This window comes from Acomys minous (assembly GCF_964271855.1).
Source record: "Acomys minous genome assembly, chromosome: 12".
In the NCBI taxonomy this organism is placed as follows: Eukaryota; Metazoa; Chordata; class Mammalia; order Rodentia; family Muridae; genus Acomys; species Acomys minous.
In genome coordinates this window covers 98,621,027-98,640,031 of record NC_140493.1, presented here as the reverse complement: position 1 = coordinate 98,640,031, position 19,005 = coordinate 98,621,027, and the positions used below count along the sequence as shown (strand labels likewise).

The 19,005-nt window shown below is 47.3% G+C and overlaps 1 protein-coding gene across 5 annotated transcripts in view; it reads left to right on the top strand.

The window, feature by feature from the left end:
- TEX2 (testis expressed 2) overlaps positions 1-19,005 on the top strand; it is a 120,278-nt gene that overhangs the window by 24,082 nt on the left and 77,191 nt on the right. Inside the window, exon 1 of one of the 5 annotated variants that reach the window (XM_084748503.1) lies at positions 12,998-13,146. The exons of 3 other annotated variants lie outside the window; for them this stretch is intronic. The gene's annotated coding sequence lies outside the window, so the exon portion shown is untranslated. Of the gene's footprint in view, positions 1-12,997; positions 13,147-14,871; positions 14,958-19,005 lie in introns of those variants that run through there. One more of the 5 variants, XM_084748502.1, reaches the window with a different exon arrangement.

Here is a 19,005-nt window from a genome sequence, read left to right as displayed (position 1 = left end):
CCAGCAGTTTACTACAACGACTTGGGGCTCACCTTCTCTGGGGGTACTAGAATTCTACTGGGCTCCTTTGGAGTTGTAGAGTTTTTTCCTTTTGAGCGATGGTCCAATCATCTTTTTCTCATTGTCAATTTCCTGTGGCAAGAATGGACAAGAGGTGAAGCTGCTGGCCACCTTGCTGCCAGGAGCCAGCAGCTATAAGCCTCACCGGACGACATTAGCACCCCCTCCCCTCAGTAGTCGCTGCATAAAGTATGATCTCCTGAATGTGTTCCCTGGGGTGGGCACAGTGTCCAGAGGCCAGGTGGCCTGAGCCACAGGGACAGACACAGGATGAGGGATGTGGCTGCTGGCCTGATGCTCCTCTTCCGAATACCATTTTAAAGCACTGAACCACAAAAAACGACAACCTGTCTTTCTTTCTTTTCTTTTCTTTTCTTTCTTTCTTTCTTTCTTTCTTTTTTTTTGGACAGCCTGTCTTTCATGATGCGGTTTCATTCTGCCAGTAGTGCTGACTGTGTCTGAAGCCTTTCCCCATGCCTGTGACCTTCTGACCACCCCCACAGGTCTTGGGCACATTAATAGAATTTTTTTTGTTTTTTTTGTTTTGTGTTTTTCAAGACATGGTTTTGTAAAGGTAACTTTTATTCTCCTGGCTCAATTGTTGTCTGGGAGGATTACTGCCTCTTTCTGCTAACCTAGGCCCAGCCCTGGAAGCTCCTGGCCTCCATACAATCTAACCTAGGCCTAGAATGTCTTCAGCCTCTGAGACTTACTGCTTACTGAGCTCACCCTTACTTGTTCTTTCTGAGCTCTGGGCTGCTGGTTCAGCTCAGCTGTTCTGGCTCGAACTCTTCTCCCAGCTGACTTACTTATCTGGCTTCTCTCTTGGCCCAGAATTGCTCTGCTTGGCCTCAAACTAACTCAGCCATCTGCTCTAATCTTCTGGCTTCTACTCATTTTCAGTCTCGTTCTGTCTTCGTCTGAGTTCTTTCTCTGCAATTGTCTCTCTATCAGTGTCGTGGTAACACTGCCTCATAAGTAGCTTGTATTTCTCCTGTCTTCTCCTGTGAGAGTTGGGCGTATCCTATTCTGTCAAATCTTCTCTAATTTGTCACCTTTTCTGACACTCCATTAGACATCACTTTCAAACATGAGTGCTTCCTTCTACAAACTAACTTTCATTTGGGATTAAAGGCATACACCACCATGCCTGGACCTGAGCTTTTCTTCACCTGATACTTACTCAGATCTGTTTGCCTCTGTCTCCTGGATTAAAGGCGTATTTGTATTCCCGCCAGATCACACAGACCTAGAAGATCTTTGGATGTGAACAGCCATGTTCTGAATTAACATTCCTCTACAGCGCTGCTCTGTGTAATAAGAGCTCTGGCTGTCCTGGACTCGCTTTGTAGACCAGGCTGGCCTCCACTCATAGAGATCCACCTGCCTCTGCCTCCTGAGTGCTGGGATCAAAGGCGGGTGACACCGCGCCTGGCTTCATTAATAGAATTTGTTTGCAGCTGGGTTTGGCAGGTTGGGGGGTCTTCCTGTGATCCCCACAGCACCCTTTCATTACTGTCCCTCGGCTTGCTCTGCTCCCATACCAGCTCTCGGTCACAGGCCAGGAAACCGACACAAGGACAAGATAGGAAGTCGCCTGGCAAGGGGCAGCCCACGCCACTGGCTCTCACAGAGCCCGTCCATGCTCACACGCCCTTGGAGATAGCCGAGTCGTGCTTTGCAGAGGAGGCCCGCAGGGAAGCTCAGGAAGACTTTCATAGTTTTTCTGAGGACACAACTGGTGAGGGACAAATATAGGGCTGGCCCAGACTTGCAGTTGGAGCATGCACTCTTTCCATTGTGTCAGGCACACATCTGGCCAGGCGGAAGCCACATGGCTGGTCACTTTGTGAGTCCCAGGCCCACCCTCTTGCACTTCAGCATCACCTCTGTCACCTTTGCCAAATCTGGGCTAGGAAAGGGGTGCTGGGTTATGGGTGGATGTTAACAGTAGGCTTTGAGCCGGGCGTGGTGGCACACGCCTTTAATCCCAGCACTTGGGAGGCAGGCCAATCCCTGTGAGTTCAAGGCCAGCCAAGGCTACACAGAGAAACCCTGTCTCGAAAAAAGCAAAAAACAAAAAAACCAAAACAAAAAAATCCAAAAACAAACAAACAAACAAACCCCCCCCCCAAAAAAAACCCAACAACCCAAAATAGTAGGCTTTGAAACACTTATTGGCAAAAGCTACAGATGCATGCTTGTACTCACACACACATATATATGTCCATATAAAAGAAGATGGAGAACTAGTTGGATATGATGGTACATGCTTTTCTTTTCTTTTTTCTTTTCTTTCTTTTCTTTCTTTTTTCTTTTCTTTTTCTTTTTTTTTTTGAGACAAGGTTTCTCTGTGTAGCTTTGGCTGTCTTGGACTCACTTTGTAGACCAGGCTGGCCTCGAACTCACAGTGATCCACCTGCCTCTGCCTCCCAAGTGCTAGGATTAACAGCGTGTGCCACCATCACCCAGCAATGGTACATGCTTAATTCTAGCACTCGAGGTTGAGACAGGAGGATTGACCATTTTAAAGCTTGTGTGGGTTGCAGTAATGAGGACCGGCTTCACCAAGACCATCTTAAACCAACCACTACCACACAACCGTGGAGGACCAGGCTGTCTCTACTGCTGGGGCGAATGAGGGTTTAAATACTGTGTCTTTCATGTGCCGCCTAGTTACTGTTGCTCCTCTTTTGACATGATGCCATCATTCTTGTTTCTGGGTAGGCCACAGAAATGCGCCATCTGTAAGGGCTGCATGTTACCTGTGAGCACACATAGACTCCTTAGTAGACAGTTTGAGCTGTTAACCCTCTCTGGCCTGGCATGAGAAACATTGTGAGTACGGCTTAAAGATAAACTGTGCTTGGAAAATTGTTTTGTAAGTTAAGGGAGCCTGTTTATCATTGTTTCAGTGGGTCTGAGTTGGAAACATGTGGTCAGCGTTTGGTGGAAAACAAACTTTTCCCTCTAACTTGAGTTTACATTTTGATCCAAATTCTCTAAGTAATTATAAACAAAACCTAAAGCTTTGGGGTGGCTTAGGACCAAATAAGAGGCCAAGCTGCTCTAGGAACGCGCTTCCGTTTGGATCCCAGCACCTGTGTTGGGTGGCACACAGTGGCCTGTAACTCCAGCTCCAGGGAATTTGATGATTTCTGGCCTCAGGACACTGCACTTACATGTATATGCATAATTTAAAAGATAAAATAATCTTTAACAAAACTGAAGCAGAAAAGATTAACTAACAAAAACTGTTCTTGCCGGGTATGGTGGCACACACCTTTAATCCCAGAACTTTCGAGGCAGAGGCAGGTGGATTTCTGTGAGTTCAAAGCCAGCCTGATCTACAAAGTGAGTCCAGGACAACCAAGGCTACACAGAGAAACCCTGTCTCGAAAAACAAAACAAACAAAAAATGTTCTTTAAAAATCATGGTTACCTGGGCAAGAACATTGAACTTTGAGGCTAGCCTGGCCACAGAGTTAAGACTCTGTCTCCAAAGGAGGAAAACCCTCGAAAACAGCTCAAGTTGCCTTGAGGCTGAGATAGTAACCACTTCAGTGCATGCAGTAAGAAAGACTGTTAAAGCAAGCAGGCCAGGGGTGGGAACATGGCCGCTTCCCTTGCCTGGTGTCCCGCCCTGGGGAGAGAGGCACCCAGACCTGTCAAGCCTCAGGCGCACAGGCTCTGCCTTGGTTTCTTTATTTAGGAAATGGGAGGCATTTTTTCTGTCACATTGAGTCCTGAAGATGGATGAGTGTCCCAAAGTGTTGGGGACATAAATCTTCTGTGAATGTTCCCTGTTTTAGCCTCAGCTGAAAAGTATGAGTGAGTTAGTGTTCGGTGGTGCAGAGACCTTGCCCTGCTCATTTCAGAGAACAATTCTTTTCCTTCCTTCATTTCTAAGTTTCTTGCTTGCTGGTGAGATTCAATTAGGGTGCCAGAATGTAAAGAATTTTATTATCAATAGTTGATGGAATTCTCTCTCTCTCTCTCTCTCTCTCTCTCTCTCTCTCTCTCTCTCTCTCTCTCTCTCACACACACACACACACACACACACACACACCTTTCAGCGTGAGGTCTGGGCTCCTGCTGTTTGTTAGTTTGGGCTCCTGGCGCCATTTCTTCTCTTTAGTAACATCTGTTACTGAATCAGAACCTTGAGCATCTTCTGATGCCCACACAGCAGGGCCTCAGACTCCAAGATGTCCCAAACTAAGCCTGCTGCTTTCTCCTTAGCCCTCCGACCTTCCTCTTATTCTGGATCCCCATCCTATCAGCTTTTGATCCCAGTGCCTAGGCTCCATCCGTAAGAACAGCTTCTTCCTTCTTTTTTTGTCCAGCCCTCCAGAGTGGCAACCTGAGTCTCCCCACTCAAATCCTCCTCGTCCAGGCTAGCCCAGGCTGTCAGGACCTCTCACCACCGTCCATAAGTGGCTGACTGGTCGGTCTCCTGAGCCTCTCTCCCCCACAACCCTGAGTGAGTCGTTCGATGTTGACATCTGTCAGTGCCACACGTGCTCATAGGTCACATTCAGTCTTCAGCCGTTCCTGCTCCCTTTGCAGAGATCAGATCTTCAGTGCAGCCTGCCCTGGCCTTCTCTCTGCTTATGCTCTGTCATAGTACTTGGCCCCAGGGCTTTGCATTCTCCACAGCTGTGGCCCTGCTTCAGGTCCTTGTCTGTTTCCTCTTCTCCCGTGCCACCATCAGCGAGCAATTCCACTCATGTGAGGATGCCAGGCCAGCTCTCAGTTGCTTAGGAGACCCTTCTGTGATTAATCTGCAAACTGACTTGACTCCCTGCTGGCTGTGTTCCCTTGCTGGCTTTGACATTGATTATTGGTTCGGTCCCTTCTAGCCTCCCCGAGGCCAGGCTGGGTGCTGTTCTGCCTTGTGAACTGTGAGGAGGGATACAGATGGGGACTTGACGTCTTGCCTCCGCTCTCAGAGCTGGAAAGATCTGACTGACATTAAAATGCCTTTGCAAAACAGACTTGTAGCAGCGAGTAAATTGTGAAATGAAGAAGGATCCAGTTAATTCCAAGTGCTTGTTTTATAAAATAATTTGGGAGGAATAAGAGTTTGGTTTTAACTAGGTGCTATTTTTGAAATCAGTTCCTGTTTGGTGGAGCCTTGAGCCATTTAGACTGATCCATGGAATGCTTTGCATAAATCTCATACTGCCTTGGACAGTGTCAAAGGGAAGAGAAAGTCATGAACAAAACCACCAGGCACCATGGAACTTCACAGGAGGCTTGGCTAATTAGTATTGTCACTTACTTCCCCAAGGATGGAAATGTATTCTCATGGATATGTGGAGGGCCGGGCCATGTTGTGGGCATTGTGTGGTTAGTGGACGCAACAGAACAGTTATTTACTTGGAGGCTGAGGCAGGAGGATTTTTAATTGAGGTCAGCTTAGGCTACCCGGTCAGACTGTCTCAAAGGAACACCTGCACACGCGCGCTCACACACACACACACACACACACACACACACACACACACACACACGTTGATGAGTATAGAGGGCAAGATACACAGTGCTGGGGGTAGAACTGAGTTTCTGCCATAATCTGTGGTTTATTAAACAGTAAGAAGACCTTCATGATGTGGGGCATGTATCCATAGCAGGCTGCTGTTTACCTGAGACAGCCATTTTGGAGCTGTGATAATAGGCAGTGGTGTTGATAGCCTGCTCTGTGATTGCACAGCCTCTGCCTGCATCTCTCCGTGCTCCCCTGAGCTCCCTCCTTCCCTTTCCACTTTTTCTTTTTGAGTTTTCTTTGTAAAGATTTATATATACTTACATATGTGAGTGCTTGCATGCATGCACGTGTGTATGTGTAGCATATTGCATGCTTGGTGCCTGCAGAGATCCGAAGAGGGCCCGGGTCCCCTGGAGCTGGAGTAGCAGATGGCTGTGAGCCTCCGTGTAGGTAGAGAGGGCACAGTCCCTGTTTTCCCAGCACTGTGCTTGGTAGTTGAGTAGCTGGGTCTCCTAAAGCTTGGAGGACCATGAGAGCGCCTACGGGCTCCAGACTGCTTTGTGGCTGGGCGCAGCTGAACGCTGCAGCACACATGGCAGTTAGGAGTGTGATCTTGCGGCGTGAGTCCTGACTCTGCAGGTGGACTTGCTAAGTTGCCAGAGCTACTTTGTCTTTATCTAGATGACTGACCTATCTAAAATGTGGAGATGATGGTGGCCGGAGGCAGGCCCTCTGCAGCAGCAACAGGTGCTGTAGCCCCTGAGCCGGCTCTCCAGTCCCCTGAAGTCATCTTTACATCTCCTGAGCTTTCACTCAGGCAGATAGAGTAGTTAAAGGGCTTTCGTGAGACAGCACAGAGGGCAGGCCCTTGTAGTAGGTTGTTGTGGCTTAGAGCTCTCTGGTGCCTCTTCACACATCATAACTGTGACTTGGACACAGTAAGAGAGCCCTCACCCCACCCTCTGCCTCTCCTTTGTTTGTGTTTTGAGTGAGAGTCTCGCTACAGTATCCCAGACTAGCCTTGAATTTACTGTGTTGCCCAGGTCTATCTCCAACTTGTTGTGATCCCCTGTCTCCTCTCCCAAGTACGAGGGTTACAGGTCTGCTTCCCCGTTGCTCTCTGCTTGAATTGATAAGGTTGTAAGTTGCAGTATCGAGTGTTGGTCCTTAGCAGAGAGATTAAAGTTGCTCCCATAAAGTTTTGGGGTTTTGTTTTGGTTTTTTGAGACAGCATTTCTCTATGTAATGCTGGCTGTCCTGGAACTTGCTGTGAGGACCAGGCTGACTTTGAACTCAGAGACATTCTCCTGCCTCTGCCTCCCAAGTTCTGGAATTAAACGTGTGTGCTACCACTGCCTGGCTTTAGGTTTGTTTGTTTGTTTGTTTGTTTGTTTTTTAATCTATAAAGTTGTGGGGTATTTTAAATACTTTTTTTTTTTTAGTACAGAAAACTTTTATTGGAAATCTCTTGATTATAGTTCCAAGTATAGCTCTCATTTTCCAACAAAGTGCTGGAGGAGGGGCCTCATAAAGCTTTTTTTTAGATATATATTTAAGTGTGCGTTTCCATGTTTATGTGGGTCTGTGCATGTGTGTATAAGTGCCTGAAGAGACTAGAGGCATCTGGTCCCTCTAGAGCTGGAGTTAGGTGAGACTCTAAACTGTACAGCATGGGTGCCAGGAACCAAATTCAGGTTGTCTGAGCCATCTTTCCAGCCCCAGGGTGCTTAGAGTCTTGTCTGTTTGTTTAACACTTGATTTGTGTGTGTATCTATGAGTGTATGGTGGATAGATATGTATACGTGTGTGTGTGTGTGTGTGTGTGTGTGTGTGTGTGTGTGTTATGTGTGTGTCTGAGAGAGAAGGGGGGGTGCCTGCAGAAGTCAGAAAAGGGCATTGAGTCTCTGGAGCTAGATAGCTTTAGGAGGTTGTAAGCTACCTCATGTGAGTTCTGGGAACCGAACTCTGGTCTGTTCTTTGTTTGCTTGCTTGCTTCCCCCCTCCCCCCAAGACAGGGTTTCTCTGTGTAGCCTTGAGTGTCCTGGACTTGCTCTATAAACCAAGATGGCCTCGAACTCACAGAGAACTGCCTGCTTCTGCCTCCCTGAGTGCTGGGATTGTAGGCCTGCACCACTTATGTCCAACTGACTGAATTCTGGCCTTTTGTAAGAGCAGCAATTGCTTTGAATGGCTGAACCATCTCCCCAGGTCTTCTATAAAGTTTTTGGAAAAAAAATAAAACTGTATACTATATACTTTCTCAAGGAAAAGAAATCTGATTAAAATTATATATATATATATATATCTCTGTCAAAATAAGGTCTTTGAAGACAAATGCTGTTGTTTCTTGGAGGTTGTATTTTTCTCTGTCATTAAAGGGAAAGCTGGATGCAGTGCCACGAATACTTTTAAATCCCAGCTCTCAGGAGGCAGAGACAGGTGGAGTTCTGTAGGTTTAGGCCAGTCTGGTCTACAGAGCGAGTTCCAGGTCAGCCAGGACTACGCAGTAGACCCTGTCCCAAAAAGTAAGAAAGTAAGTAAATACACAGATGAATAAAAAGGTGGGGTAGTTAACTGTAACGCTCTTACACTTTACAGTTTATGGAACTCTTTGCCATTCCCTGTACAGTTTGAGGGGCAAGCTTCTACCACTGGGGTCCTCAGTTGACAGGCCAAGCATGTAGAAGCAGCAGGCTGCTCCTGAACACACGCTGTTTTGGGTTAGCTCTGGCTGTCAGCTGTACAGTGGTGGACAGTTTATCTGAGCGATGTTTAATGGTCCTGATAGCACATGGGTGTGCAGGAGGCTGAGCCTGTTTGCTGGTGTCCTAGGGCAGACAGCACTCTCCACGGACTCCCAGGAGCTAGAAGATAACCCAGCACTGCTCACTCAGCCAGCCATCTTGGAAGGCAGGACGTTCCCGTTAGCCATCAGACCTGTAAACAGAAAGACGTGGACACCACACTTGCACAGTGCCTGTTTCTTTGAACATCAGTGGAGCCCAGTGCAGCCATCAGCCTTACGGCACTCCCAGAATTAGATCAGACCGTCTGGTTCCATGCTGTGGACTCATGTTTCTGGTTATGAAATGTTCCTTGTGCTTAATTTCCTCTGATCTGCCAAGAAGCAGCTTCTCTCTTTCTCCCTATGCATCCAGGTTTCTTTTTCAGGCCACCACTTTTCTCCACTGTCCTTCATCCCTGCCTTTGAGGCAGCACTGGGGCAGACTTTCAGGAACTGGGATGGTGGAGCCAACTCTGCATCTTGGGTTTGTGGGGCTGGGGAGGCCACAACCTAACAGCAAACAGTGCAAGACCAGGGTAGCAAAGGTCAGGAGCAGGCCACTGACTCCTTGTGCCACGTGGCCATGGCAGCAACAGCTCACTCCTGATTGCTCCCTGGAAGTATCTGAAAGTATTGACTGACTGACCTTAAGGCAGTATGGCTCACAGGACAAGGGCCTGGCACAGAGCAGCTGCTTTTGAAGTGGTAGTGGTGGCCTGGATTAACCAGTTATGGATGCCCACGAGCAGCTGGTATTATACCTCTTGCGGAGCTGCTGGTCCACTCTGCTTGTTTTTCTGTCTCATCTCTCTCCGTCCCCTCCCCGCCCCATCACTTCTCTGGAGTAAGTGCGGTGCTCCTAATGGTTCATACCATTTTGGACTAATGAGCTTCAGTTCCAGAGTGGCCACTGTGGAGCGCGCGTGCGCGCGCGCGCGTGTGTGTGTGTGTGTTTCTACACACAGAGGCTGTGACTGTTGGAACCTTTTCTTCATACCCTGTGTCTTCTAGTCTCCTGTCATTATCATGAGAAGCCCCGAGGTGGGAAAGGACAGCCAGGGTATCTGTGTGTTAAAGATGTTTCCTAGGATTTTTTGGTAAATCATTTGCCCAGTTTTCCTTTGAAAACTATGATTAATAAGGTAATGGTCAGGGCTGGAGAGTGCTTAGCAATAAGAGTACTGGCTGCTCTTCTAGAGACCCAGGTCCCAGCATCGCCGTGGTGGGTCACATCCACCTGGAACTTCAGTTCCAGGGCTTTCTTACAGCCCCCACATGCACCATACACACACAGACAGACAGACATGCAGCAAAACACCCAGCAGACACATAAGGTAGAATTTTATTTTGTTTTGTTTTTCAAGACACGGTCTCTCTGTGCTGGCCTTGGCTGTCCTGGACAAGATAGAATTTTTAAAAGCTAATGGTCAAGCCAGGCATGATGGTGCACGCCTTTAATCCCAGCACTTAGAGGCAAAGGCAGAGGGATGACTGTGAGTTCAAGGCCAGCCTGGTCTACAAAGTGAGTCTAGGACATCCAAGGCTACACAGGGAAACTGTGTCTTAAAAAAAAAATAACAACAAACAAACAAACAAAAAGGCTCATCAGGTAAAGGTGCTTGCCACAGTGCCTTCACTCCCCAGGACCTACTTGATGGAGAGAACAGAATCCTGTGGGTTGTCCTCTGCGGCCACTTGCAGCCTGCTGTGTGGAGGTGACCTGGGATCGCGGCTCTAACTTCAGATGTACAAAGGAGCCCAAGAAGCCAGGAAATCGTTCTCAGAGGCTTACCTACCATGGAGGCTGGAGAGGTGGCTCAGCGGAATAAGGACATTCATTGCTCTTGCAGAGGACCAGGGTTTGGTCCTGTGGTGGCTCACGACTGTCTCTAAGTCCTGCTTCTGGGGATCTGATGCCCTCTTCTGTTCTTCTTGGGCGTCAGGCACAAACATGGTGCATATACATACATGCAGGCAAACCACCCATACACATTTAAAAAAAGTTGAAGGGCTTACTAGAGACTACACCTGTTCATCCAGACTAGACATAAAAGTTGTCCAAATAATTAAATCCTTACCTTTTGAGTTGTCTTGTTTTATTTTGGATACAATCTCAGGCAGGCCTTGGATTTCTGATTCTTCTGCCTCTATCTTTTCAGCAACCCTAGCCAATCACAGGCATGCACCACCATATTTGCTTTGTTGTTTTGTTTTGTTTTTGAGACAGGGTTTCTTTGTATAGGTCTGACTGTCCTGGGCTCACTGTACACCAGGCTGGCCTGGAACTCCCAGAGACTCACCTGCCTCTGCCTTCAAGTGCTGGGACTAAAGGCGCGCGCCACCACTGCTGGCAGGCAGGGCTGCAGATGGAGTCTAGGGCTCGCTAAGCAAGCACTCACTGGGTCACGTGATCCACACCAGCCTTCCTTGCTTTTGTTTGAAGTGCAGCTACATGTGGTTTCCTGCTGGTTCTCACTGGCTATGGATGCCGGAACAGGGATGTCTGAGGAAGTACTGGCCTAGTCTAACTCTAGACTTGCTTATTAGAACTGGTTGCAGGTCGCACTCCCTTTAGAGTGAGTTTGACCTTGAATGTCCCTTTCCTTGACTTTCAAAATCAAGTAACTGACTCTTGCTTACTTGGCCAGCTTAATCATCATCCTTAGGACAGTGATTTAATTTCATAACCCTGAGCCCTTTGCAAATTGTAATTGTTGATTCAGATTTGGATCTGTACTGAAATGGAAAATTAATAAGCTGAATTAATCAAGTAGTTAAACATTGTTAGGATCTTGCAAAATTTTAGGTCAACAGCAGGAGGAGGCAGAGGGGTGGGTGTGAGCCAACAGTGGTCCTGCATGTTGAAACACACAGCGAACAAGCAGAATTTGGGACAGTGTGTAAACCCTGAACACACGCAGTGAAAGCGAGGCAACCGCTGGTGTGTTGTTGTGTAATCCTGGTACTCTTGAGGCAGAGGCAAGTGGATCTTTTGTGAGTTTGGGGCCAGCCTGGTCTATGTTAGTGAGATCCTGGCAGAGCAGGTTCATGCCAGCATTTGGGAGGCTGAGGCCTCCCACAAGGTCAAGTCCAGCCTGGGCTCTCCACAGTGAGTTCTAGGCTAGCCTGCACTTCAGAGTGAGGTTTTTCTTTTTTCAATTTTTTTTTACAAAGATTTATTTATTTATTATTCATACAGTAGTCTGTCTGCATGTGTGATAGCAGCCCAGAAGAGGGCACCAGATCTCATCATAGATGGTTGTGAGCCACCATGTGGTTGCTGGGAATTGAACTCAGGACCTCTGGAAGAGTAGCCAGTGCTCTTAATCTCTGAGCCATCTCTCCAGCTCCCAGAGTGAGATATTAAACGCCAAACAGTAACAAAAGAAGTCAGTATGACTATAGACCTTGTCCCAGACCCTCATATAAGAAATGATGCTTTGGGCTGAGCAGGTAAGAGCACACCCCGCTCTTGTAGAGGACCAGGGTTTAATTCCCAACTGCCTGTAACTCCTGCTCTAGAGAGATCCAATACCCTCTTCTGCATGCCAAGGGCAACTGCACTCACGTGCACATACCCCACCCTCATGTGCATAATTTAGAAATAGTAAGGCATAAATCTTAAAAAATAAAAGAGACAGTACCCTTTTAACACCAGAACGTGCGTAGAGGTCATTCCAAAATGAGGGGCTGGTTGCCGTTCGTCAGCTCCTAGCCTCCCTGGAACCTGTTGGGTTTGTTGAGTTGTATTGTGTTGTGTTTTCTTTTAAAAGAAGGTCTAAGTAGTGTTTGCTAGTCTGGAACTCACTTATATAGACCAGACTGGCCCCCAAACTCAGAGAGATCTGCCTCTGCCTCCGGAGTGCTCAGACTAAAGGTGTGCGCCACCATGCCCAGCGATTGTCTGTTTTTTACTGGGTGTGTTCAGTGTAGGACCATCTTCCCAGATTCAGCTTTTTCATTGTGTATTTCAACTTGTGGGGCTTTCTACATGGCCCTCGTTTTCTCAGTGGCCTCAGCTGTTTGAACTTAAGGTCAGAGAGCTATGACCGTCTCGTTCAGGTGATGGGGGAAGGCTGGAGACAAGGTGTCTGTTTGATCCTTGATAGCGTGCCCCTGAGTCCATGGGCCACTCATCCTGCATAGGAAAGATTTGCTCGGGCCTGCTGAGCAGCACGTGTCAGCGGCAACAATAGCTCGTGTTGGTTAAGGGTTATTTCTTACTTCTCCCGGCAGCTCCAAGGAGGCAGACACTACTGTCTTCACCTTGCATAGGAGCATAAAGCTTTAAGCTGGAGCTTGTCAAGGTCACATGCTGGTAAATGATAGCGCTCGGGTCTGAAGTTGGGCCTGTTTTATTTCAGTTTGATTTCTGGTATATTTTATTTGTTTTATTTTGTTGAGACGGTATCTCACTGTGTTGCCCTGACTATCTGGAAATGCAAGATGTCAACCAAGCTGGCCTTGAACTCAAGGAGCTCCACCTCCCTCTGCCTCCGAGGGATCAAAGGCGTGCGCCACCCCCCACCCCCCCAGGTGCTCCAACTTGAATGGGCCAAATCATCACTCCACAGGACCACCTGCATAGCTCTTTGTAGAAGAGTCTAGAAAGTCTAGGGATAGTGCTGATCATATATAAGTAGCTTGCTTTACCCCGTGACCTTTCCCTCCAGCCTCTGCTGAGGAGCAGCCATCAAGTACTAATGGGAAGCATTCTGTGTGCTGAGAGTGTGCTCAGCCCTAACTCATGCCCATGGTGTCTTCCGTGGTAGTGGTGGTGCGTTGAGCTCGTCCGAGAACGTCTTTCATGGTATAGTTTAGATCTTTAGCTGCGTCCAATATGCTTCTTGAGCTCAGGGCTTTGCGACCATGCTTCTGCATGGTATGGATGCTTGTGTAGGGCTGGTTTTTCCCTAGTTTTCCAAAGCCTTGATTCTGTTGAATGGAAAAAAAAATCAACGCTGACTCATGGTCTTGACTGGACTGGAAATGGAATTGAGATGCTAGAATCCATTAACCAGGTAGAGAGGGAGCTATCTGGGCTTATTCACAGGGCCGTTGGCTTCCCAGCTAGAGTTCCCTTTTTCTGATATCATACGGACTAAGGCAGTTTGGAGAATCACTGGATCGAACATTACAGATGACCATTTTGGCAATCCTGTGAGGTACAAGAATACGTTTGGTGTGGGGCCTGGAGGGATAGGCAGAATTTGGGATCTGACAGGTCTGTTGAGTTTAGGATTTTGCCTTATTGGAGCTGGGTATGGTGTGTGTGTGGGGGCGGGGGGTGAGGAGCAGAGAGGGACGGATGGAAGAGTCTCATAGAGAGAGAAGGGAGCTAATAGGTGTGTATAGATGGGTGCGTGAGACAAGGTAGCGCTGCCTACCTGACCAGTTAGGATCCAGGGCGTCTGATCACATGGAGACAGACACAATGGGAGGCACAGTCTAGGATCACACAGGGCAGTCTAATGAGGAAATCAGAAAGGTAGTTAGGAAATTCCTGAGAACAGCAGTGAAGGGAGGGGTGCCTGGGGGTGGGGAGGGCCAGGTGGGGAGGGCCCCGGGCAGGAAGTTAATGACAGCAGCTGGCTGCAAGTAGCTCTTGAAAATTAGCCTAACTCGTTCGTTCCTAAACTTTAAAAATGTTGATTGCTTGATTGTGTGTGTGTGTGTGTGTGTGTGTGTGTGTGTGTGTGTGTGTGTGAGAGAGAGAGAGAGAGAGAGAGAGAGAGAGAGAGAGAGAGAGAGAGAGAGAGAGGAGGGGGGGGAGGGGGTAGATCTAGTATATGGAACTGAGGTCGCCGCGCTTGGTGACAAGCATCTTTACCTGCTGAGAGTCACCTTGCTGGACTTCTTCACATGTTCCCCAAAAGGGCTAGAGTGAGGAGGAGGTTCCTTTCTCACTGAGTAGTGTCTCTGGAAAGACAGGGGTCTAATGAAGGGCTCAATAGCGTTCTGAGGACATGGGAACATGGAGAAGGGACTTCCTATGCGCAGGAGGATGAAGCTGGAGTTTGTCCTTGGAGAGATGTTTGTGTAGAATTGATGACTGGAACACTGAGGCTGAGAGCCCAGTGGGGAGCTGCCTTTGTCACTGCAAGAGCAGGCTCAGCTGCGGCAGCCATCTATGTCCAGTTGGACGGCAGAGGAGGGAGGCTGCAGGGTGCCTGGTGAGGCAGCGTGCCTGGCAAGGCAGGTCCTGCCCTCCGCTGCCTCCACCTGTGAAGCATTGATGATCTGTTTAGGCTCTGCAACTCTCTGGTGGGGACTAGGTGGAAGGGATACTTCTATAGCTGGGCCAAGCAACGCAACTCTGGAAGGTTTGCCAATATTTGCCCACGTGAGTGGAGCCTGCTGGAACTGTTAGAACAGTTTGGAAATCCGAACTGCACCCTGGCTTCCTTTTCCTGATTTTGAATCTTTGATATGAATGTCAAATGCAAAGTGGGAACATAGAACTCCTATTCTAGTAGAACTTAGAGCCTTCTAGAAAGTTCCTTGAAGACAATGGACAAGAGTCTCCATGTTACAGATCAGGAGTGAAATGAGAGAAGGAACCTGCACTGCCCATTCAGGGTCTCAACCCTCCTTGAAGCGCCTGCCTCATGACTGCATTTGGTATGTGTTTCAGTGACTGACTAACTGGCCCCTTGTTGGAACTTACTCTTGTGGCGCTCTTGGGTTCCATCAGTTCCTCTCTAGGCTCCCGTCAGCCCAAGGCCTTCTTGTGACAACCACAGCACTAGAGAAGAGCCTTGGCCGAGCAATGTTCCCCATCAGGGCTTATAGACTAGTGATCCTCAGGGGAAGGCACCAACAGGACGGCCATGTGGCTAGGTTGGCTCTGTGAGGAGCATGGCAGCTTCTGACTACAGAGCTTGAACACGGCCTTGGCTCCCTGCCCCCCTCCATTGCCTTGAGCTTTATCTGCTCCTTAGAACCTGCTTTCCTGCTTCCCCTTCCTCTGAGTGCCACCAGGCCTCCCTGCCATGAGACCTGATAGGCTGTGACCATATGGTGGGGGAGGAGGTCCCCTTCTGTCACAGGCTAGGGGAGGGGATATAGGGTGAAAGAGGGAAGGAGGGGGGACTGGGAAGATACAAGTGAGGGGATGACAATTGAGATGTAATTTGAACAAATTATTTACAAGAAAACAAACAAACAAACAAAAAACAGCGTTATCCCTTGAGGCCAGACCAGGTTACCACCTCTGGTGGAAGTTGTCAAAAGACAAACATACAATGATAAAATACATTGGTCAATTTCCTGGAAGCAGAAACACAAAGAGGAGGCAAGGCAAGGCAATCTAAGGCAAGGAGGCAAGACACAAGTAGAAAGGCAGAGACAGACGCATGGAGGAGGAGGTCTCTAATTGTTTTAAAATTTCTTCTATATGTGATGAAAATGGTCTCAATTTAATTGTAATATTGCTTATACAACCCAAAGAACATAGTAAGAATACTTAGATTGGGCCAGGTGTAGTGCACGCCTTTAATCCCAGCACTCGGGAGGCAGAGGCAGGCGGATCTTTGTGAGTTCGAGGCCAGCCTGGTCTACAAAGTGAATCCAGGACAGCCAAGGCCACACAAAGAAACCATGTCTCGAAAAACCAAAACAGAACAAACAAAAAAGAATATTTGGATTATGAACTTGAAGTGGATAGTGTGTTATGTGATACATGTATTTCAATGAAGGAACTTTACAAAAAAAAAAAAAAAAGAACCTGTTTTGCACCCTGTGCAGGTCAGCTTGTTAAGGCCTGGAGGATCACCCCCAAGTGGCCGCTGGGAAGCTCTCTGCCGAGCTGTTTTCTCTGCAGCTCCCGGTTGTTTCCTTTTCCTCCCTCCCTTACACATACATGCTCAAACTCAATCCTGGCCCTTCTGATTTACAGACAGGGTTCTCGCACTAAACAGCCTGGCCGTGAACAGGAAGTAAGCGTGCGCCACCATGCCCTGTTCAAACCTGGCTTTTGAAAAACAAATATCTTTCTTGGGTCTCAGGTTCCCACTGTAAGTAGAATCCTGCTGTAAGATAATACTTAACGGTTTTCCTGTCCTATATCAAAGTCAAGTCCGCTGCTGTCTGCATCAGCTGGTTCTCACTGAAAAACAGAGGCTATTACTTCTGCCCTTTGAGTTCTCAGGAAGTTTTCTCAACTTAGAATTACTCTGAACCTTTGCTCTTAGAGAAAGTTAATAGCCAGTAGATAGTCATGGAGTTCAGATATGCAAACCAGGCTTTCTAGGCACTAATGAGACTTGGGTGGGAAAAAGTCCAATCGCGTTACTGTTTACTGTGGATGGAACATACGAAGATGTGGTTGTGTGGTTGTCTATAGCAGTTAGTGTATATTTTTAAAAAAAATTTAAATATAAAAAAGATACATGTTGTGTATCTATCTGTATGAGTGTGTCCACATGTGCGGGTGCCCAAGGAGGCTAGAAGAGGCTTCCAGCCCCTGAAGTTGGAACTACAGGAAGCTGTGGGCTCCAGTGTGGCTGCTGGGAGCTGATGCTGTGTCCTGCAAGTGCTCTTAACTGCTGAGCTGTCACTCCAGACCACAGAGTTCTGAAAATACGCTCAATTACTGTCAATATTCTCTATGCTCTTCAAGACTGACACTTTATGCAGACAAAGTGAGGAAAGTTTTCTCAGGAAGCCATAAAACGCAGAAACTACAGAGCAAAAGTGAAGTGTCTTGGGTACCTTAAAATAGAAATCTCTGGCAGAAAGAGAAAACTAGGTGTTTGTGTGTGTGTGTGTGTGTGTGTGTGTGTGTGTGTGTGGTGGTGGGGCGTGGAATATAAAGTGACTATGGGAGAATTGAGATTTTTCCGTATCTACTAGATTGGACAAAATAAAAGAGGATGTTTGCTCTTGACAAGAATGTAAGGAGGGTATTCTATACAATGGCAGTGTTATTAGCAGGAATACAAATTGGAAAATAATTAGTAGACAGTTTCAGAATTTCACAATGAACTTCTTGGTGGCACTTGCCTGTGATATGAGACCCTGACTCAAAAAATAGCAGCAGGAGAAAGTTTAAATATGAGCCCCATTTGACACGTTGCTTCTGCTCTTACAGATGTAACTTCCAACACACTTGCTCTTTTATAGACCTACATAAATGGCTTTTTAAAAGGCTGGGCAAACCTTTTGGTTGTATGTGGGTTCAATCCTCAGCATCTCACAAAGGACAAACCAAAGAAAAAAAGAATTTGCATGGTCTCTGGTACACGGCAAGCCTTCCTTAGATATTGCTGGCTCTTGGAGTGAGGCTGTGGCTCAGTGGGTAAGAGCACTTGCTATGCAAGCATGAGGACCTGAGTTCAAATCCCCAGTACCCATGTAAAAAAAAAAAACCAGCCCAGTATGACTGTGCATGCCTGTAACTCCAGCATCGGGTGGATCCTGAGACCAGTTAACCTGTCCAAAAGAGAATTTCCCCTTCAGTGACAGGCCCTGACTGACAGCAGTCATGGAGAAAAGTGAGTAAGGCACTGCCCACTTGGCGCGCGCGCGCGCGCACACACACACACACACACATCCTACTTCTCTCCCCCACAACGCACGCACGAGTACAAACCTGACTAGGCACTGACATACAAAGTGACTATGAGAGACCTACGTGCTGCTCATGGACTAGAAAAGACTGAGTATATTCTCCTAAATTTGATACTAAGGACATTTTCCTAAGAGGTAAACTAATAGTTTGTGTCTAAAATGGGATTTCCTTTTAACCACTTGGAATTTTTTGTTTGTTTTTGTATTCTTTTTTTCTTTCTTTCTTTCTTTCCTTTTTCTTTTTTCTTTTTTGAGACAGGGTTTCTCTGTGTAGCCCTGGCTGTCTTGCACTCTTATTGTAGACCAGGCTGGCCGGCCTTGAACTCATAGAGATCAGCCTGCCTCTGCCTCCCAAGTGCTGGGATTAAAGGCGTGTGCCACCACCACCTGGCCTCTTGGAATTTTTAATTTTTTATTTAACTTTATTTAATTTTTTGGTTTTTTTGAGGCAGGGTTTGGAATTTTTTTTTAATGATTCACTTTTAAATATGTGCATGAGTAATATTGGCCTTGAGTGAAAGGGCTCCAGGGCTCAGAAGAGGGTGTTAGATCCCTTGGAACTTAAGTTATATGTAGTTGTGAGTCACAGTGTGGGAGCCAGGGACTGAATAAAGTCCTCTGCAGGAGCAACACGTGCTCCTAATTACCGAGCCGGCTCTCCAGCCCCGCCACTTGGAATTTGAAATTACATTTTTAATATTTAAAATTAGAAAGACGAGATCATGGCTTTCATGAGGAACAATAGGATGTGGCTCAGCTTTCTGAGAATGTGATTATTTCAAAGAAAAGTGTAAGGGACGGAAGGTATTGGCTCTCTGTCCTCACTATTTGCAACCAATCCTGCCTGGTAATCCAGTCTGGTGGAGCCACTGGGAGCCTGAGGGGAGCTGTGACAAGCAGTGGCGAACACTGTACTAGTGAGCTGTGACAAGCAGTGGTGCCGAGCATTGTACTTGTGTATTTGTTGCTTTTGTTTTTCTCACCATGTAGCTCAGGCTAGCCACTGCTGGTTTACTGCACTCAGCACTGTACCTGAATTCTTACTCTCACGTAGTTGGTTACCAGTTGTCTCTTTGAGTACCCCCTGAGAACAGTTTGG